Raw genomic sequence first — 19,495 nt, forward strand, 5'->3', positions numbered from 1 at the left:
AGAAGAAGAATGAAAAGAAGAAGAAGAAGAAGAAGAAGAAGAAGAATGAAAAGAAGAAGAAGAAGAAGAAGAAGAATGAAAAGAAGAAGAAGAAGAAGAATGAAAAGAAGAATGAAAAGAAGAAGAAGAAGAAGAAGAAGAATGAAAAGAAGAATGAAAAGAAGAAGAAGAAGAAGGAAAAGAAGAAGAAGAAGAAGGAAAAGAAGAAGAAGAAGGAAAAGAAGAAGAAGAAGAATGAAAAGAAGAATGAAAAGAAGAAGAAGAAGAAGGAAAAGAAGAAGAAGAAGAATGAAAAGAAGAATGAAAAGAAGAAGAAGAAGAAGAAGAAGAATGAAAAGAAGAAGAAGAAGAAGTAGAATGAAAAGAAGAAGAAGAAGTAGAATGAAAAGAAGAAGAAGAAGAAGAATGAAAAGAAGAAGAAGAAGAATAAAAAGAAGAAGAAGAAGAATGAAAAGAAGAAGAATGAAAAGAAGAATTCCAGTACAGCAAAAAGTGTATCTGCAGAGAGCTCCGCTATTTCTGACAGTTCTCGACAGTTCTGACAGTTCATTTACAGCGGTTGAAACATTGTATCTATTTATTTCCGAATAAAAACATCTGTATCCTAAATGGAAACAAATAGATACAATGTTTCAACCGCTGTAAATGAACTGTCAGAGAACTGTCAGAAATAGCGGAGCTCTCTGCAGTGACACTTTTGCCGGCTGATCGGGGAAAATTCGATTCGTGCATCCGAAGTTGGCTAAAATTCGGATTCAATGCGAATCGAATTTTTCCTAATATTCGAAACGAATTCCACTTCGCCAAGTTCGATTCGCTCATCTCTACTCTCAACGTTCTGTGATCTGAGGGCCCCCACCGTAAACAGACAGATGAAAAATGGACAAACAGAACACCCGTGTGAAAGAGTCCTTATTGCAATGTGAACACTTCAGTCCATGCTGATGTTTTCTGGTGCATGTTGATGATCTCACCGTATTCTACCTACACTATGTCCCAATTGTTGTATATGATGCTTGAGATCTGGAATTTGCAAGAAAAGATTAGCTCTTGAGTTTACAAAATACATTTATACTGTATAAACTTCCCAGTGAGAATCATAAATATGCACATTTTCTATACCACAAATATTCCAGTATATCAAGGCCAACACAGAATAGAAAATAAGCTGTGGTTTATTTACAACATTGAGTTTTTGAGGGTTTTTTTTTTCTTCCAAACTTGCTTCGCTATGCCATGCCATATTTGAAACATGAGGAGTGGTAGATGGACATTACCACTAAAAAGGTTATACTCAATGTTCTGGACGTCAGAGGCATAGGGACACCATATCACAGTCGGACCAGTGTTGTCTCCGTGACCGTGTGTTCTCAGTGTTTGTCCAGCCTGTACCCAGCTCCTGTATGTCTCACTATCCCGGAGTGTTTTCAGATACAGGTGTACCTCGGTTTACGAACGCCTTGGTTAACGTAATTTTCAGTTTAACAATGAAAAGCAATTGAAAATAATGCCTCGGTTTACAAATTGTTTTCGCAATACGAAGTGTAGGTCGGTGCTGATTTTTAAATGCAATTGCTGGCTTTTTTTTTCTTCACTGCAGCTCACAGAATTGGCTGTCACTTTCCCCGGAGCTAAAGGATACTTTGTTTCTCGGGAAACAAACTAAAAGGAAACATTGTTTCTTTTAACTCGGGGAAATAAACTAAAAGGAAAAAAAAAAAAAAATCACGTAATTACTTTAAAAACTGGCACTAACCTATAATGACAGCGACTTTTTTTTTTTTTAACTTTTTTTCTGACCTCTGGAACGGATTAATTGGTTTTCAATGCATTCCTATGGGAAACTGCATTTGGTTTACGAATTTTCCGCAATGTGAAACTTCCCGGAGAACGCATTAAATTCATAAACTGAGGTACACTTGTATTCTAGTCTGCACCCAGTCTTAAGGGTTCCTACCTGTGATCCTCATGTTTCCAACTCGTGTGACCCCATGCATTCCTGCCAGCACTCAGTTTTCCTCCACCACCATAGCTTCTTCTGCACTTCAGTCTCTGCACCAGCATGTTGCCCAGTTCTAGGCAGCCTCTTATTACCAGCACCTGTGCACTCCCAGCCTGTGTTTCTCCATATTCCTAAGACTACTTTCACACTGAACCGCCGCAGAAACCCATGGGCGTTTTTACCGCACTTTGAGCATCTTTAAAGGACATGTGACTTAAAAACTGCTTCAAAATCGATTCCCAGAGGCGTTTTTGAGGTGCTTTTCAGGCATCGTCCATGGGAAGAGGCGTTTCTCGGGCTTTTTTGTTTTTAAGTCACCAAACATGCTCCAAAGATGCTGCAAGCAGGAGTTATCCGCACCGCAAGAGCAACGCCTGTGTGAAAATATACATAGACATTCACATGCATAGGGAAGCATTTTTCTTGAACTTTTCAGGCGCTTTTTTTTTTTTAACACAAAAAAGCTTCAAAAACTCCTCAGTGTGAAAGTAGCCTTACTGTCTTGTGTATCCAGTCCTGTGCTCTAGTGCTGCTAAGGGCTCTCTACAGCACACCTGCTCTCTGTTCCCAAGATTTGATCGCTCAGGTTTGTCAACAGGCTGGCTGCAGCCAAACCTATCTCCATCATCAGGAGCTCTGGAGAAGGTAAGGAGAGCCTCAAGGCCCGTACCCACAGACTGAATATTGACCGGTATCAGCTGGTTCAATAAAACCAGCCGACATTCAACCCGTTGCACACCCGCCCGCCTGACAGAAGCTGGCTGAATGGCCGGCTTCTTTCGAATGGGCTGCTGGAAAAGCAGCATTGTGTCAGTGCTGGCAGCCAATGGCGTCTCCTTGTCAGAACACAATAGATCAGCAGGGAGATTGCTGTACTAACATCGTTTGGTACATCAAGCTCCCGCCAAGCTCTTCAGTTTTTTTTTTTTTGGTCAGCTCGCTGGGTGCAATGAATAAAAAAAAAAAAAACAAAAAAAACTGATAGTGTGTACCCAGCATTAGACTCTGTGCCTCTCCTTTCACTTCAGATGTCATGGGGGCATGCTGGGGTCTCTCCCCCACTTCCTTCAACTGGCTTCAATGGCTCAAGGCTATTTACCTTTATGCAGTCTATGCATGAAGGTAAAAAACCTTCAGTGTGGCAGCAGTCCCCCCTAATACATACCTGAACCCCATCGCTATTCAGCAATGTGCAAGAGAGCCTCAGCTCTCCGGGGTCTCTCCCTCCTCATTGGCTGGGACAGCAGCGTGAGTGCTTGGCTTCCACTACTGTCAATCAAAGCCAGTGAGTGAGGAGAGAGTGGAGGGCAGGGCTGAGCCACATCTGTGTGTGAATGTTGCTTGCAGTGGGGGCAACTTGGCAGGAGGGAGGGGTCAGGATCCCCAGCAGCGTACTCAAGAAGAGGAGGATCAGAGCTGCTCTGTGCAAAACCAGTACGCAGAGCAGGTAAGTATGATGTGTCTAAAAAGAACAAAAGAAGAAAAAAAAAAAGGAAAAAAGGCATTTACAATCACTTGAGTGCAATACAAATGCTACCATCATTGCACATACATGAACAGGCCTTTAGTCTCATTGGAGCTCTTTAAAATGTGGATGTAACCTATTGTATAGCCTATAATGTGAACCAGTAACATGGACAGCTATCTACAAGGATCGCATTATTGTGGGACCCTAACAGGTAGTGAATGTTATGAAATACAGATTGCATTGTCCTCTCTCTTCATTCTCTTCATCACACACGTAACCGATGAATAATACAATAAGACCTACTATCTAGGGAAAGGGGGTGGGGCAGCTTTCGCGTCTCATTACGTCTTAAGTCGTACAGAATGACTCTGGTTTGGAGAGGTACAGGAATGTGAGCTGTACGCAGCATCCACTGCAGATTGGACGGTAGCCAAGGACTGCTTTAAAGTAACCATGGTGACTAGATACTGAACACAACAAGGGCAAACTGCACAAAAATGACCTTGTAACCGTCTTGGTGCCCTGGCAATGGGGTGTGTCAGTCTGAGCATCTCCAATGTACAGTGTGTAATACATGAATCATTTATTCTTCAGTCATTGAAATCTGAGTAATTTCAACTTCAAATATGTCAAGAATCTTTGCTTACATTCCATTCAGAGCGCACTGCCAGCTCCCCCTCCGGCCCCACACAGAGCGCACTGCCAGCTCCCCCTCCGGCCCCACACAGAGCGCACTGCCAGCTCCCCCTCCGGCCCCACACAGAGCGCACTGCCAGCTCCCCCTCCGGCCCCACACAGAGCGCACTGCCAGCTCCCCCTCCGGCCCCACACAGAGCGCACTGCCAGCTCCCCCTCCGGCCCCACACAGAGCGCACTGCCAGCTCCCCCTCCGGCCCCACACAGAGCGCACTGCCAGCTCCCCCTCCGGCCCCACACAGAGCGCACTGCCAGCTCCCCCTCCGGCCCCACACAGAGCGCACTGCCAGCTCCCCCTCCAGCCCCACACAGAGCGCACTGCCAGCTCCCCCTCCAGCCCCACACAGACGCACTGCTAGCTATGTTATACCTCCGCTGTGACAGATGGGGGAGTGTGTACAGTGTGTATGCCCAGTGTGTGCATCATATGTGGGTGCACAGTGGGTGCGCAGTGTGTGTGTGTGTGTATATATTGTGCAAATTATATTGTGCAAATGCAGCCCCTCTTGTGGGTGTCTGCACTGGACATCAGAGGTGAGCGCCCTCTCCTCCCACATGGATCCTGGCTGCAGAAGGAGACCTGACTTATAGTGGAGATGTGCTGTGCAATGTAGTGGGATGTCTAGGATGGCATAGCTGTGGATGGAGGATTGGATCCCTCTATGTCAGGTGATGGGATAGGGGTGGTGTGGACAGTCCTGCAGATCTGATGGCCCATAGAACACAGTACGTGCCCCTGCCACCATCTTCCATTATCCTCCTGTCACTGTGTGTGTGTTGCAACCTGCATGGACCTGCCCAGTGCTGCTCGCTCCACGATGGCCACTTGCTCTGTCCTGGTGATGGCCAGGAGTGAACTACTGCCTCTAGCCCTCCACTGCCAGAGATGGACTCCCCTGCCTCCTGTTCACCCCACCTCTGCTACTACCACTGCCTCTGTCTGAGGCGCTGCCCGTTTCACAGGCAAGAGCTGCTCTGGATGGCGAGTGCGCAGTGCTGCCCTTGTGCCTCTGCAGCTCATGCAATGTCACCCAGGCACCAGGCCGAGACCACATCAGATGCCTCTCCTCCCCACGCTTTACCACTGCCCGCACAAGGTGAACCCAGGCCGTCAGCTTGTAGTCCTCAATGAACTACCACGGCACTGTGAAGCACCGCGGTAGTTAAATCATTCTTCCTGCCAGTATATCTGCTTGCCGTATGGGATGTACAAGCAAGCAGATGTACTGACAGATCTGCAGGAGACCTGCATGGCACCAGCGATCCGCTGATCGCTGGTGCAATTGTTTACAGACTCCTGCAGACAAAAATAATAAATGCACATTTTATTTTAACATGCAAAAAAAGTGCATTCATTTTTTTTCTAAAAGTGAACTTATCCTTTAAAACCATTAGGAAATACAGTCTTACATAAAACTCTGAAAGACAAATGCACCAGTGCACATTTCAAGAGAATTGCAGGTTGAGGCCCATTTATAAAGGTTGCATTTAACATTCAGGAGAGGGCTTTTGAATCCCGGCCTACTGCTGGCAATTGGAGAGTTCACACAGCCAATTGTTCCAAAACCATAGAGGTCCTGGGGCTTAACAGCTATGTTTGATTATTCCTTTCGCTGCATGTTAGCATGTGCAATAAGAGCACAGTGTGATCCTTCTTTCACAGCTGAACACAATATTGTTTTTTTAAAGCTAAAGTTTATTTTTCTGCTTTTGTTTTGCATGTCCTGGATCCTCAGATCCACCCCCTCATCAACATGCTAATGACATTTAAAACAACCTTCCCGTTTTTCAGTATCTTATCTTGGAACCTGAGACATCACTACTAGTTCTTTGTGCTTCTCTATGCAATGCAGAGAAAATGTGGCTAATGGGAGGGGCTAGCAGGGTGCTGTGCATAGGTTCCTGAAAAACAACACAGCATCTGGCACCAGTGCTCATTTCAAGAGCCCACAGTCTTGATGCAAGCAGTGGGCAGGCTCTTGGAAAGAGGCAAATGCCAAAACGCCTTGATGGCTGGATGTCAGCCTAGAGAAGTGGGCGCTCATAGGTGGGTTACCATTTGCATACAGATTGCCCTAGTTAATGCCCACATGCAATGCAGATCTTCCATTACAGAAAGTGACCAGAGACTGTAAGGCTGGGAAAGATAGTGGTCGGTGATGGTAACTCTAATGGACTTGCTGCAGCTTCTGAAGCACATTGTGAGACGCTCACAGTGTCCAGTGAAATCAGAATACTTTCAGTACAGCTGAGGAGCCTATACAACTGTAAGGCTAGATTCATATCTGTGCGATTGGTGCCTATGGGGATCCACACGAAAATCCGTGCAGCCGCAACACCCGCACAGAGAAATGCAGACCCGTGCCTTAGTTCAAATGGCACGCCGCCCGCACTGGAAAACGCAACCGTACTGGGAACCGAGGTTCCCGTGCGGGCTGAATTTTCGGAAGAAGTGCAGGGACTTCTTCCCTGCGTATCACGGGGCACAAAAGTCCATTCAAATGAATGGGCTCTCATACCCGTGCAAAATGCAGCCTGCATAGATGTGAACCAGGGCTAAAAGAATGAAGGTAAGGCTGGAGCTCAGGACGTACATATAGCACACTGTACATGTACTGCGGGCAAGCAGCACAGCCAAGCTAGCCAACATACCCGTACATGGCCATCTGGCTTCCAGGTTCAGGGTGCGAGTGCACGCATCCCATGCTGACCTGTGCTGTGATTGGACACAGCACAGGTTTATCAGCAGGTTTCAGCCCAATGATTGTATAAAACATGCTGATCGGCCATGTCCAATTACAGCACAGAGTTCTGTGTTTAAAAACACACAGAACTCTATGCAAGAGCGATCTGGCTGTTTTTTCTCCCTGCTTTTTAGGGGTGAAGAAACAGCCAGATCTGTGAGTAAAAGCAGCACACATTACACTTGTTAAACATACAGATAAACACCATTGCAGCCAGTGACATTAGTACAGTGACAGTGTACAGTGTTTGATCACTAAATTAGTCTCACCAAGGACAACAGTGTACAGTATTATATCTGATCATTGTATTAGTGTCACAAGGGATGTCAGTGTCTGTTAGTGTCCCTCCGAGCCAATGTCTAAGTGCAATACAATCCCAGTCACACTGTAAGTCACTGATCCCCACCATTACCAGTACAGTAACTATAGATACAGAAATTCCAGTATATACCATAGTTTGTAGACGCTATAACTTTCACACAAACCAATTAATATACACTTAAGGGAATTGTTTTATTTTTTTTTTTTTTTTTTAAACAAAAAGTAACAGAATACATTTTGGCAGAAATTTAAGAAGAATTTTTTTTACTGGATGTTTTATAACAGAAAGTAGAAAATACTGTAGTTCCCCCACAACGTTTCATTTTTTTTTTTTATATATAGATCAAAAAATAAAAAACCCAGTGGTAATCAAATACCACTAAAAGAAAGCCATTTATGTGACAAATATGATATAAATTTCATTCGGGTGCCGTGTTGCATGACTGAGCAATTGCCAGTTGAAGTAGTGCAGTGCCTAATAGCCAAAAAAAGCACTGGTCATGAAGGGGGTAAAACATTCTGGAGGTCAACTGGTTAAATAGGTTCAAATCACACAGTTTTGTCACTTTGGGTTCACATAAACCAAAACCTCCATTTAAAAAAAATACACTACTGATAAAAATATTTCATCAGTCTTATGCCCATTGTTATCAGTGTACTGGGGAAGCTCAACTTTTTGTTGTATAAGACATGTAGTAGAATAAGAGGAAACGGTCCTCTGACAGCAGGAAGATCCTAAATATTCGGAAGGGACTGCATGCAAGTTAAGCATTTCCTAAGGAACTCTGCATTGCAGGCGATTCTGCATTATGTAAGTGTTGTACATTACATCTGAGCCGAGTATTCTTCTCCCCTGCTGTACTGTCACTGATCTGTGCCCAGCCTGGGCTAGGGGAACACAGCCTCATGCCGGGTGTCATTAGAAGCAGAACAGCAGCTTCCTAATGGAATAATCCGGCATGCAGCATGAACATGTGCCTGTCCTAGAGCAGATATAGGTTTGTAGGTGTAGTATGCAGCAGTAGGAAAATGGCAGTGAGAACTGAACCTCATCTTCGAAGAAGAAAAAAAAAAAAAAAAAAAAAAAAAAAAAAAAAAAAACTAGCCCTGCCATATTACAGCATCTTCAGGACCTGCGTTATGCCTCTTCCCTAAAAACACAAGCAGTCAATGTACATTTCTAAGCACATATTAAGTGTTGAATTAGGTTTAGCCCTCATGCACACGATGTCTTTTGATAACGCTGGTAACATTAGCTGTGTAAAGTCACATTTTTCAGCTTTTTTTTAGCATTTATGCATTAGCGTTTAGCGGCGTTTTCCCGCGTTTGCGTTTTTTGCACCAAAAAAATAAAATAATTTTTTTTGGTCAAAAAAACATCCGAAAACACCAGTTTGGAGCCTTTTTTCTCCGTTTTTCAGCATTAGAGCGTTTTTATAGCTAAAAAAAAAACTTCTAGAAACCCACTAGCTCTGGGAGTTTTTTCCAGCCAAAAAACATTGATTACAGTCTGTGTGCATGGATACACAGGATAACATGCTGGGGGGTGTACTGGCTGTAGAAAAAAAATGTCAAAAGCCAAAAACAGCCGCTGTAAAAACATCCAGTGTGCATGAGGGCTTAAATGGGTTCTTTGTGCATTTCAATGGCTTTGTGCATCTCTGTCTGCATTCAAATGCTTATACAGAGCATTTTATGTGCGCTACATGTCATTCCTTTATAATTTTCTGGAAACTGCAGTTTTTTACCATGCAAAAATGCATGTGAGATGGTGCCATTTTAGGCCTCTGACACAGGTGTACCAATGCAAAGGGCTGACGTTCACCTACACAGGAGGCACAGATGTTCCAGGTAGCTGGTTCATATCAGTGACAGGTGGATGGCTGCACAGAGCTCCAAGTGCATCCCTAAGGGCTCGTTCACACTTGACTGTTTTTCCAACTCTTGCCAAACACCCCTATAGCGTTTGACAAGCGTTGTTATGGCGTTTGCCGAGCGTTTTTAACGCTCTGCAAACGCCGCATGTGCGGTTTAGCGGAAGTTGCTAGGCGTTTGCCAAGCATTAAAGGCTTCAACTCCTCCTGACTCTACCAGAGGCGTCCGTTTTGCCGCGACGCTAACACTCCCGTTTGAACAGCACCATGTGCTGTAATGTGCAGAATTTTCCCAGGCGTTTGGGAAACGGTAAAGCCAATGAGAAGGCAGAGACCCAGGACAGCCAAGTTTCTTGTGCACATTGCTGGATTGCGATGGGGCTGAGGTTAACTATTACGGGGCTGCTGCACACAGGTTTTTTTTATCTTCATGCATAGAATGTGTAACGGAACCGACCCAAAAATTGCACTTGAGTACTTCCGTTAGAATACCGCTTCCATGTCCGAACACCAACCACAGCCGACCATACAAGCCTAGACAACACCGGTCTTGAAGTAAACCAGAGCAGACTACTTTATTTGAACACAGGATACAAGATATATACACTCAGGGGACAAGCCCCCCGCCCTGCATAATGACACAGGGCGGGGCAATCTACATTTAGTAACAAGAGACACACCAACAGACAGTCCCATCAGGAGGGAGAGCTGCTGGAGACACCCCCCACCAAGCCAATACACAAAACACATACATCCCATAATAGTTTGCTCCCAAGCCAGACAGACAATAGAACAAAGGGATGCAACCACTTATCAAACAGTCAACAGCCCCCCACCCCAACATTAGGACAGATCACCCTGTACCCCTAACAGGCACAGTTTGATTTACACATAAGAGGGATATGGGGAGCTGAGACAAGGGTCTCCCCACCTCTCCAAAGTGAGCTGGGATCCATGGGCCCCCTACCCCAAAGTGACTCCCGTCACAGAATGCATGAAGGTAATGAACCTTGAGCCTTTACAACCACTTTATTTTTCGTACGAATACCAAAGTTATACAGTGGAGTGACCCTTTAGGCTACTTTCCCACTGATCCATAGCAAAAACACGCTAAAAATTCATATGCGGTTTTGCAGCATTTGCGGTGCATTTTACACAGGACGTGACTCAAAATCAGCACGGGTCTGTTTATGATGTGCTTTTGCGGTGTTTTCCATGCATTTTGATGGGGAAGTGCACTTTTGGTGCGATTGTTTTCTTTACCGCACCAAATATGCAGCAAGCAGGAGTTTACTAAATGCAGTCAAACTGCAAGGGATCAGTGTGAGGAGTTCCATAGTATTAGGGCTCGTTCACACTGACTTTATTTCTAACTCTTGCCAAACTCCCCTATAGCGTTTGACAGGCATTAGAGAAGTGTTTTTAACGCTCCTCAAACGCCCTATGAGCGGTTTTGAGGCAGTTGATAGGCATTTGCCAAGCGTTAAAACTGCACCGCAAACACCTATAATGAAGTTAAATGGTATTAACGATCCGCAACCGCCTGCCAGGCGTATGCAGAGCGGTACCATAGACTCGAATGGGAGGCTTTAACTCCTCCTGACTCGACACGAGGTTGCAGTTTTGCCGCAACGCAATGCGAACGCTTCAGTGTGAACAGCACTGTGTGCTGCCAGGTGCAGAATTTTCATAGGCATTTGAGGAGTGTTAAAAACGCTTCCAAAGCACCTGTCTGACGCCTGCTGACAAAGCTAGTGTGAACTGAACCTTACATGGTCACACATTTTTCTTCTTCTTTGTGTTGTTAAAAAAAAAAAAGAAAAAAAAAACGGATCAGTGTGAAAAGCAGCCTTTTAACTGTGGCTACAACTTCAGAACTAGTCAGGAGCAGCTGGTGCAGAACGCTGGTGTCTTCACAATTAAAATGTACTATACAAGTCTCAAGTTCAATTAGCAACAAATGACATCTCAATTTCACACGCAGTACAAGACACGTCCTGTCAATAAATGTGTCCTGGCTGAATTCCAGGCATTGCTAAGAGTCAATGTTTACAACTAGGACCCATGTTAATACTGTACAGGCCTCTGTCACATAATCTGCACACAGACCTCTGTGCTTCTGCAATCTCGGATCTCCTCCCCAGGATCCTAAGGGCCTTCATATTGTCCACCCCTGCCTTTCAACCTATACAGCCTATTGATCTATGCATGTAGCAGACCAATGAATCATCTCGCACACAGATCGTCTTCAAACAACTCCTACAGGCAATATGCTGCCATTTCTCGGATTACTTCCAAGATCTGTCATGAAGCCGTGGGCTGTAAGCAGAACCCTTTTTATAGGGAGTTCTGAATGTAAAACGGTAATGTGATTCTAGATTCGGAATTCTATACAAATCATATAAGGCAAGGTGCTAAAGACATTACAGCCCAGCTTTCCCGCAAGATACAGTACCGGGAAGGAACCTTACTAAAGTCCTACCAGTAATAAAGCTGAACTCCACGATGATCTTTTTTTCTAAGTCTTACATTGGTCCAGCTTGGTAACATCTATTGCTTCATATCTCACCTCCAAAGGCTCGATGGGGATGCAGGACTCACTGTAGTAGCCCCTGATATGGGCACTCAGAGCTGGTCTCTTCCAGTTGCTGCTCAGGTGATTTGCCTTCTGTGTACTGAATACAGGGGGTTGTTTGCTTGGCACCTCCACCATTCAGAGAATGTCTTGTATTTTTCTAAGTGATCAGAAGATGCTCTGTGACTGGATGAGGTGGAGAGGAGGGACGGATGACATCATGATCTCCCCTTATCCAAGCAGAGAATGTCTTCTATTCGATTGAAAAAAAAAAAAAAAAAAAATATACAAGAGGTTCTCTAAGTCCTTAGCACACGCCGGAGGTCTCCCTTAAAAGGTAATCAGCAGCCTGGTATATATCAGGAAGTACCAAGTATGTCTCCAGAAGGTCAGAGCACTAGAGGAACGGGGTGCAGTACATCTCCTAAGCAGAGATCGATCCTGGAAGCTTGGGATTTCAAATCCCCGGACAAGTACCCTGGCTGAGCGGGCACTGACAGCTCATTACCCATGCAGATTACCAGGGAGGAAGGAGATTTCTTGGACCTGACCAGGCTGCTGATTACCTTTAAAGGAGACCTCCGGCCATATATCATATACATTGCGTATTATGATTATCTGATGAGTGTGCAATTTTAACATTCCTTCTGGCACATCACCTGAATGATTGTTCTGGAGCACATGGATCACCTTCTAGAGACTATTTTGAATGTATCATTCACTATCATCCTGGAACTTTATATATTAGTGGAGTTTTGTGATATACTCAATTCCCACTATTATCACACATACGGCACTTTAATATAGATTGTAATATATGTGAACTGCACTGTCACCTTATATGGCACTTGATTAGGTTTTTTATATTATGTATTAATGTATATATTCATTTAGCGCTGCACCCCTGTGTTTGAGATTTGTCTTGAGAGGTGTTTTATGGTTACTTTTGGTGCAACAGCTGCTCTTGGAGAGCGGGAAGAGCTGGGGGAGGAGCTACAGCAATCTGAGGCGCTACTAGTCAGGATTCTTCTCCAGTGATAGTTTCTCCATTGTCACTGCAAATTTTGGCTCTGCTGTCGTAGCCAGTAACTCGGGGGAGGAACATCTGTCAGGAGCTAAAGCAAGTGAGAGTTTATAACAGAGATTGATGCTGCAACTTAAAATGGAAAAAATGGTTCCATACCTCTGAAGATGTGCGTGCGCACGTAACGCGTAAGGAGGAGCCTGGACGTCGAGACGCTACGCCGCCGGAGCCACGTGGAGGCCCGGCGGCCACTATTCAAAGTGTCAGGGTTAGTTGTCTTGCCGACACATCTTTATGATACCTGCCTGCTTTGAATTGGATATCATTATTTTGAATAAAGCTGCCTTTTATTACTTACTTCACTATGGGTGTCCTTCCCTAAAACTCCCTTGAGGAGCTTTTGCTTGCAGAACCTGGTCCCTGGAATTCTACATCTAATCGTGAGAAGGAAGATCTTTTGCTGCATTCACGGAGGATCCACCATTCCTGTAACCAGACCAGCTTTACTTCCCTCTGGATTGAAGATCCTTGAGCTTCAAATGCACACTGCGTTTATGTGTCTTACTTCTGGTGAGTGCGTTTTCCAGCCATTTCCACACGGATCACCAATTCGGAATCCACATCTGTCACTGGATACGTTCATATGACCAAGACTTTTAGTGGACTTTTTTCTGTCATATTGTCACTACTTTAGCGCTGCACTATTTTTATGTTGATGCTGCAACTTGCCTGGAGAGGAGCCATTGGTGGAGTACTAATTTCTGAGAGATTTGGTTGCGACAAGGAGCAACATTTGGAGTGATAGCTATCTTGGAGGATCCATGAGGGGGATCCACTAAAGCGCTTTGATCTGCAAGGGTCGAAGTGATGAGGTGAGAGGCTTATCCAGATGGTGGTCGGATTGTCAGATTCACATGCACCCAAAGATCTACACGAGTTCCTGTTAATTTATGGTCACCAACAGTAGTCATTGGAAGCACGAGTGGTTTTTTTTTTTATTCTTTGGTCACTATCAGCATTTATTGGACTTTGAGAGCACTGTTCTATTTACTGTTATATTGTGGTTTTCTCACTACACGAGAGGCACGTGTGATTTCTATTCACAGATATATATATATATATATATATATATATATAAAAATTATTTTCCCATGTTTTACGTTACCTGATTTAACTTTGTAGATCTAATGCGTAATGGGCACCAATTAATTTTAATTGATATCACTATCACATACATTTTTTTCTTTGATTTAATTTGATGTAATTTTGAGTTTACACATCACTAATTAATGTATTATATATATATGTGTGTGTATGTACCTAAAGGAGTAGCGCTACATTTTTTATTGTATTTATCACAATTACTGGTATATGATTTAATGTTAGCAGCTTCTCCTGGTGTTTTTTATATAGTTGAAACACTTGGGAGCGCAGGAGGTTCACACCACTATTTTTACACAGCTTACGTTACCAGCGTTATCAAAACACCCCGTGTGCATGGAACCTAAACGCCAGAGGTGCCGAGTTAGCATATACCCCCCCCCCCCCCGAGCTAAACAGAAGGTAAGTTGCTCGAGCAGCCAGAAGATACCAGGACTTACTGTATGTAGCACAGGTTTTGAATTTCTGTATCCCCAGCAGCCCAGCAGCCCGTTGAGAGCGCAGTGTGCATGTGCTGGTGACCTCACTGGCGCTTCTACAGTAAATATCTCCTAAACGGTGCAGGTTTAGGAAATAATTTACAGTACCTACAGATAAGCCTTATGAAGGTTAGGTGCACACCTATCATTTTGCATTTGATCAGTTTCTGCAGTGCATTTTGCATTTTTGCACATGCGTTAGATGCATTTCACATTTGTTTTTCTTCTTGTTGCTAGGCAGATTTAAAAATGCACTACATGCTTTTTTGCAGCGTTTCCATTGAAGTCTATGGAACCAAAACACAAATTGTTGCATTTAAAAAAAGTATCTGACCCTTTCCAAAAAACGCACCAGGTGAAAACGCAGAGATGTGAACCTGTCCCATAGGAAATCATGTTAATGGACTGTAGTGCGTTTCTGGAAACCGCTTAGGTGTGAACCTAGGGTAAAGTTCTTAGGTAAAAGATACAAACTTGGGTTTACTTCCACTTTAAGCACATCCCTGAAAACAAAGCCTAAATCTCAGTAACTGAATTTATATAAACCACATGCAGACAGGGTGCTTTTCAATATGGTGTTATGATGTGCAGGACCTTGCGGCATGCTATGATCATTAAAGTGGTTGTAAACCACAGACATGAAATATGAACAAAGCATATCCCTCTATAGTGTGCGTTTGTCCCAATTAAGAGCACTAAGTGTTATTTCTGTCTGCTGCTTCATTCATCTGCTATCAGCATGAATCACTTCTGACAAGTTTTCCTGACAAATGGTGACGGGGAGGGCACAGGCTGTGATTGACAGCCTCAGCTCTGCTCCTGTGTGCGGTGTGTAGGGGGATGTGTCCCTTCCCTCCAATCAACTCTCCGAGCTCTCCTCACTGAATGTAACAATCAGCTCCCCACCCCCTGCTTTTCAGAGCAGAGAGATCATGTGTAAATTGTGTGCTTTGAATGGATGTAGAGGACAAGTGGCTGCAGATAAACAGGCACAACTTGTGTAGGAGGATTTGTTTAATCTCGGTGCATCACCTGAGGCCAGTCACTTTACTGGGAATATGTAAGGGTTTACAACCACTTAAACGATTCCAGAAGTGGGCAACCACTGAACACACTCATAAGAGACACAAACGATTAGATACTAGATAATTATGGGGCAGCGGTAATGTTTGCAGCTGTGCAGACATTTGACACCTGGAACTAACGCTTTACTAGCCTTCAAAACACCCTTTGAAGAATATTTGAACTATCATTACTCTGCTACTGCAGTTAGAATTAAAAAGCAATGTTGGGGGAAAAAGAAAAAAATCAAGATCACCCAAAACTAGCATCTGGGCTTACACTGCCTTCCAAGATGCGTCATTATTAGTCACATTTCTGTGATTGATTGCAGCCGGTCCCCACACAGGACATCACATTAAGCTACATTTATTCAATCTGCAGAAAACCGCCTGCTGATTACTTGCTTCTGCTCCATTCTCAGCTGGATGAGATTTCCTGCTACAATCCTACACAATGCAATAGGAAGTAAACGTGTCAAAATCAAAGACGTTAAAGGGGCTCACACTGCTTAGTGGACCTTCAGTATAGCAAATGGAACAGATTAAAGGGCCACTGCAGCAAAACATGTCTTGGCGTAACTGCAAGTGGTTAATATTTGTTATCAGAGTATAGGATTGTCTTTTTTTAATTTCACATATCTTTATCATTCAACTAAGCAGGCCAAGCTGTCCAACAAATGAGGCATTTACATGGGTCCAGACAAACTATACCTGGAAAGGTGTCATCTTTTAACACACGCAGACACGCGCACACACAGACAGACAGACACACACACGCAGACACACACACGCAGACACACACACGCAGACACACACTTTGCCTCCAAATGTTGTTGTAAAAAAGGTGTTAGCGGAGCTTATTTCTATTTCCCATAGCGCCATGGCAGTTCATTGATAAAAACAGGCTGACAGCCACTAAGGCTGGCGTAGTTTCTCATTCACAGAGGAATGAATGAGTGACACCACTGGCTGGTCAGAGCCCTGCACGGCCCTATGTTTTCTAACATTTTGACAGCTAGCAGGAGGAGAGGATCCCCCGCTAGCTGTCAAAGCCTGTTATTAATAACAGGTTATGAAAGGTGAACTTACCCTTTAAACCCCCAAAACATTACCTGAAAGCAGAGACCCTGCAGAATGAATTTGCGGCAGATGCACCAAAAAATGTATGCCTAAGAAAGCCCTCTACCCCCCCCCCCCCCCAGCCTGAAAGCCACCCATGAGGGCAATTTGAATAACTCAACCCAAGAGTGAGCCCACTTTTATCAGGGCCAAGGCTCTTCAGAGGAGTACTGAGGCAGGGTGTTGTGATGTTTTCAGCAAGCTATTTACAACACTGCTGCCCCTCCCACCAGCCAGGACCTGTCTGAATTGCATAGATAATCACAGAGACCCAATAATTAAATAATAATTAGCATACTGAAGAGGCAGGAAAGGAAGATCAGGGAATGCAAAATAGAAGATTAAACTTCAGCTTTAAAGGTGCACAATTGTAATCAACGCTATTTAGAATAGAATGCAGATTATCAATTCATTGGAACAAGTGAAACCTTTGTGGCATGAAGTACACAGATATGAGAGCTATTAAACTGAAAGACAGCATTCACAGATATACTGACCCAGCTACCAGCATACCTGCTGCCATTAGGTAGTGGCAACGGCTATACTATAGACCGGGGGTCAGCAACCAGTAGATCGTGATCCACCAGTAATCTCATCCAGGTGACTGGTAGATCACGGTCAGGGCTTGCTGACCTGCTATCCCAGAGCATTAAACAGAGTGCAATGCAATGCGAATACTTGTAAAGTTGAAACTATAGTAGGGAGCAAGAGCTGCATAAGCCGATGTCACCTATGTAGTGCCGGCTCCTACGCCATTATGGTTGGTGGGTGCACCACTTGCTGTACATTTATGGCTGCTGCCTCAGCAGCTAAAGAGGGTAGAGATTGGGGGGTGGTAAAACTGAACCGCAGGGTTTTACCCCCCCCCCCCAACTTTACATGTGAAGTAGCTCTAAGACCGCCAATGCCGGATGCAATGAAGGGCTCATTCACAAGTTTTCAGACACTGCTATTCCTCTGCAAAGTGATCCAAGGGTGTTTGACAGGTGAGGAGGCGATATGTTGCCCCCTCACCACCTGATTTAAACCTATGATTGCCATGCAATGCATGCCACTCTGACATAGTACAGCAATTAGAGGTTTAAATCAGGTGTGAGGAGGTGACACTGGCTGACACGGTGCCCAGTGATCTGTCACTTCTCCCAGGTTGTTCAAGTAGATCTCAATCTCTTTAAGGTTGCCTACCCCTGCTATAGACTATAGGGCACACGTGTGCCCAGCAATACAAACTCAGGAGTCCATTGACAACATACTTCAATTCCATCCAAGTGGACAGGAAACGATGGGTTCCTTGAGACAATTTAAAAATTAACAAACAGAAAACTGTTTGCAGATATCAATATTTAATTCACAGGCAGACCTTCCCTCGGGCACTTTACATTATAATAGATTATGTATCTCTAGCAATTAAGGTGGTCCCTGCATCTGCAAGCAGCTGACCATGGGTCTGAGAGCATACTCCATCAAATGTATAAAAGGCACTCATTAAAAACCAGACATTGAAGGAACTGACCACAGTGCAATGTCTGACATCATTCAGAAAGTCCTCAAGACAAAATCTGATGTCATAAAGAGGCAGGGAGGTTAAATCCTGCACTTAAATGATAGGATGTAAAGAAAATAACTATTTGCATCTAAAAAAGATATAATAAAATGGGTTCTATGCCTCTAAGGGACGTGTCAAACACAAGGCCTGTCGACCAAATCCGGTCTCATAGGCTATTTAAAGTGGCCCACACACCTGTCCTGTGGCTGTGGCACCCCTCATCTCAGCCCAACTTTGTCTCAGCAGTCAGCAGAAGAGACGAGGACAGAACTCCTCCTACAGATCCTGCACCTCTCTGTGCTGCCTCCCCTGGTCTCAGTATTCAGCAGTCTCTGGCAGCTTGCATCAGCCCTCCTCTGGTCCTTCTCCAGATCCTGCACTTTCTGCTTCCCAGCTCCACCCCAGCTTCTTCCTGGCAGTAGCACAAGGTAAGGGGGATGCATGGAGATGTTAGGAACGGTGGTAGACTCTAGATTTCTGATGGTGGGGAGGGGGGGCCTCTTGACATCTAGTCTTCCAGATAAAACCGACCCTTTGAGGGCAACCATAATGCTGATGCGGCCCCCCCCCCCTTGAAATTGAGCTTGACACCTCTGCTCTAAGGCTTTGTTTTTAGCACTCCGAACTGTTCATCCGCAAGCTGCAAATACAGTAGACAGGCGTGTACTCGTGCTGCAGCTATGATGCTTTGCAAAAAGTATCCTGAACTGCCTCAAGTGATCCATTCAACCACAGTCTGTCTGCATCCTGATCCATGCATCAAACCCACACAGATGTACACTCCAGAATGAGCTTGGAAATCCGCACAGCCAGCCACCGGTCATTGATTTGAAAAGGCTGCATGGGTGAAGACAGCCCTTCACATGGGTGTATGGATTGGTACACCCGTGTGAATGAGGCCTAATGAGATTGTAGCATGTGTGGCGAGCTTTAGTTGAGTCTCCGCAATACAGAAGAGCTGGGCAGACAAAAACTCTTCAGGGTGTCAAATGCTAGACTCCATATTAATTATCCTCCCACTGCATGGAAAGAATGTAAAACTGACAAGTTAGCAAAGTTAGTAATTACAGGTGTTCCTCAAAAATAAAATAAAGAAAAAAATCTAAATTTTGTAATAGAGTTCTTTACATAAAAGCTCTGAAAAGCACATATATTTGCATCAAAGGGTCATATCTGTGACTTGAATTCGGTGCAGATCAAAATGCCAGCACGTGAGCACTTCCTGACATTGTCTCCTTTGCTGATCTCCAAGGGTGCAGAAGACGGCTATGGATTCACAAATAACTTCAATGGACCCGACACATACTATGTAGAGATAACTGGGAGTTTTCCTGTACAAACACTTCACAGCCAAGCTCACATAGGCAGTGTTTAGGCTGCATTCACACTTGAGCGACTTGTAGCTTGAAGCTCAAAGTTCCAAAA

General features: G+C 44.3%; 1 protein-coding gene across 2 annotated transcripts in view; it reads right to left on the reverse strand.

Annotated features, from left to right (window-relative positions):
- Positions 1 to 19,495, reverse strand: part of ABL2 (ABL proto-oncogene 2, non-receptor tyrosine kinase) — an 87,241-nt gene that overhangs the window by 49,336 nt on the left and 18,410 nt on the right. The gene's annotated exons all lie outside the window — the stretch shown is intronic.

The sequence above is a fragment of the Staurois parvus genome, unplaced genomic scaffold, assembly GCF_062004578.1.
Source record: "Staurois parvus isolate SC_StPar_1 unplaced genomic scaffold, SC_StPar_1.0 ptg000332l, whole genome shotgun sequence".
Lineage (NCBI taxonomy): Eukaryota > Metazoa > Chordata > Amphibia > Anura > Ranidae > Staurois > Staurois parvus.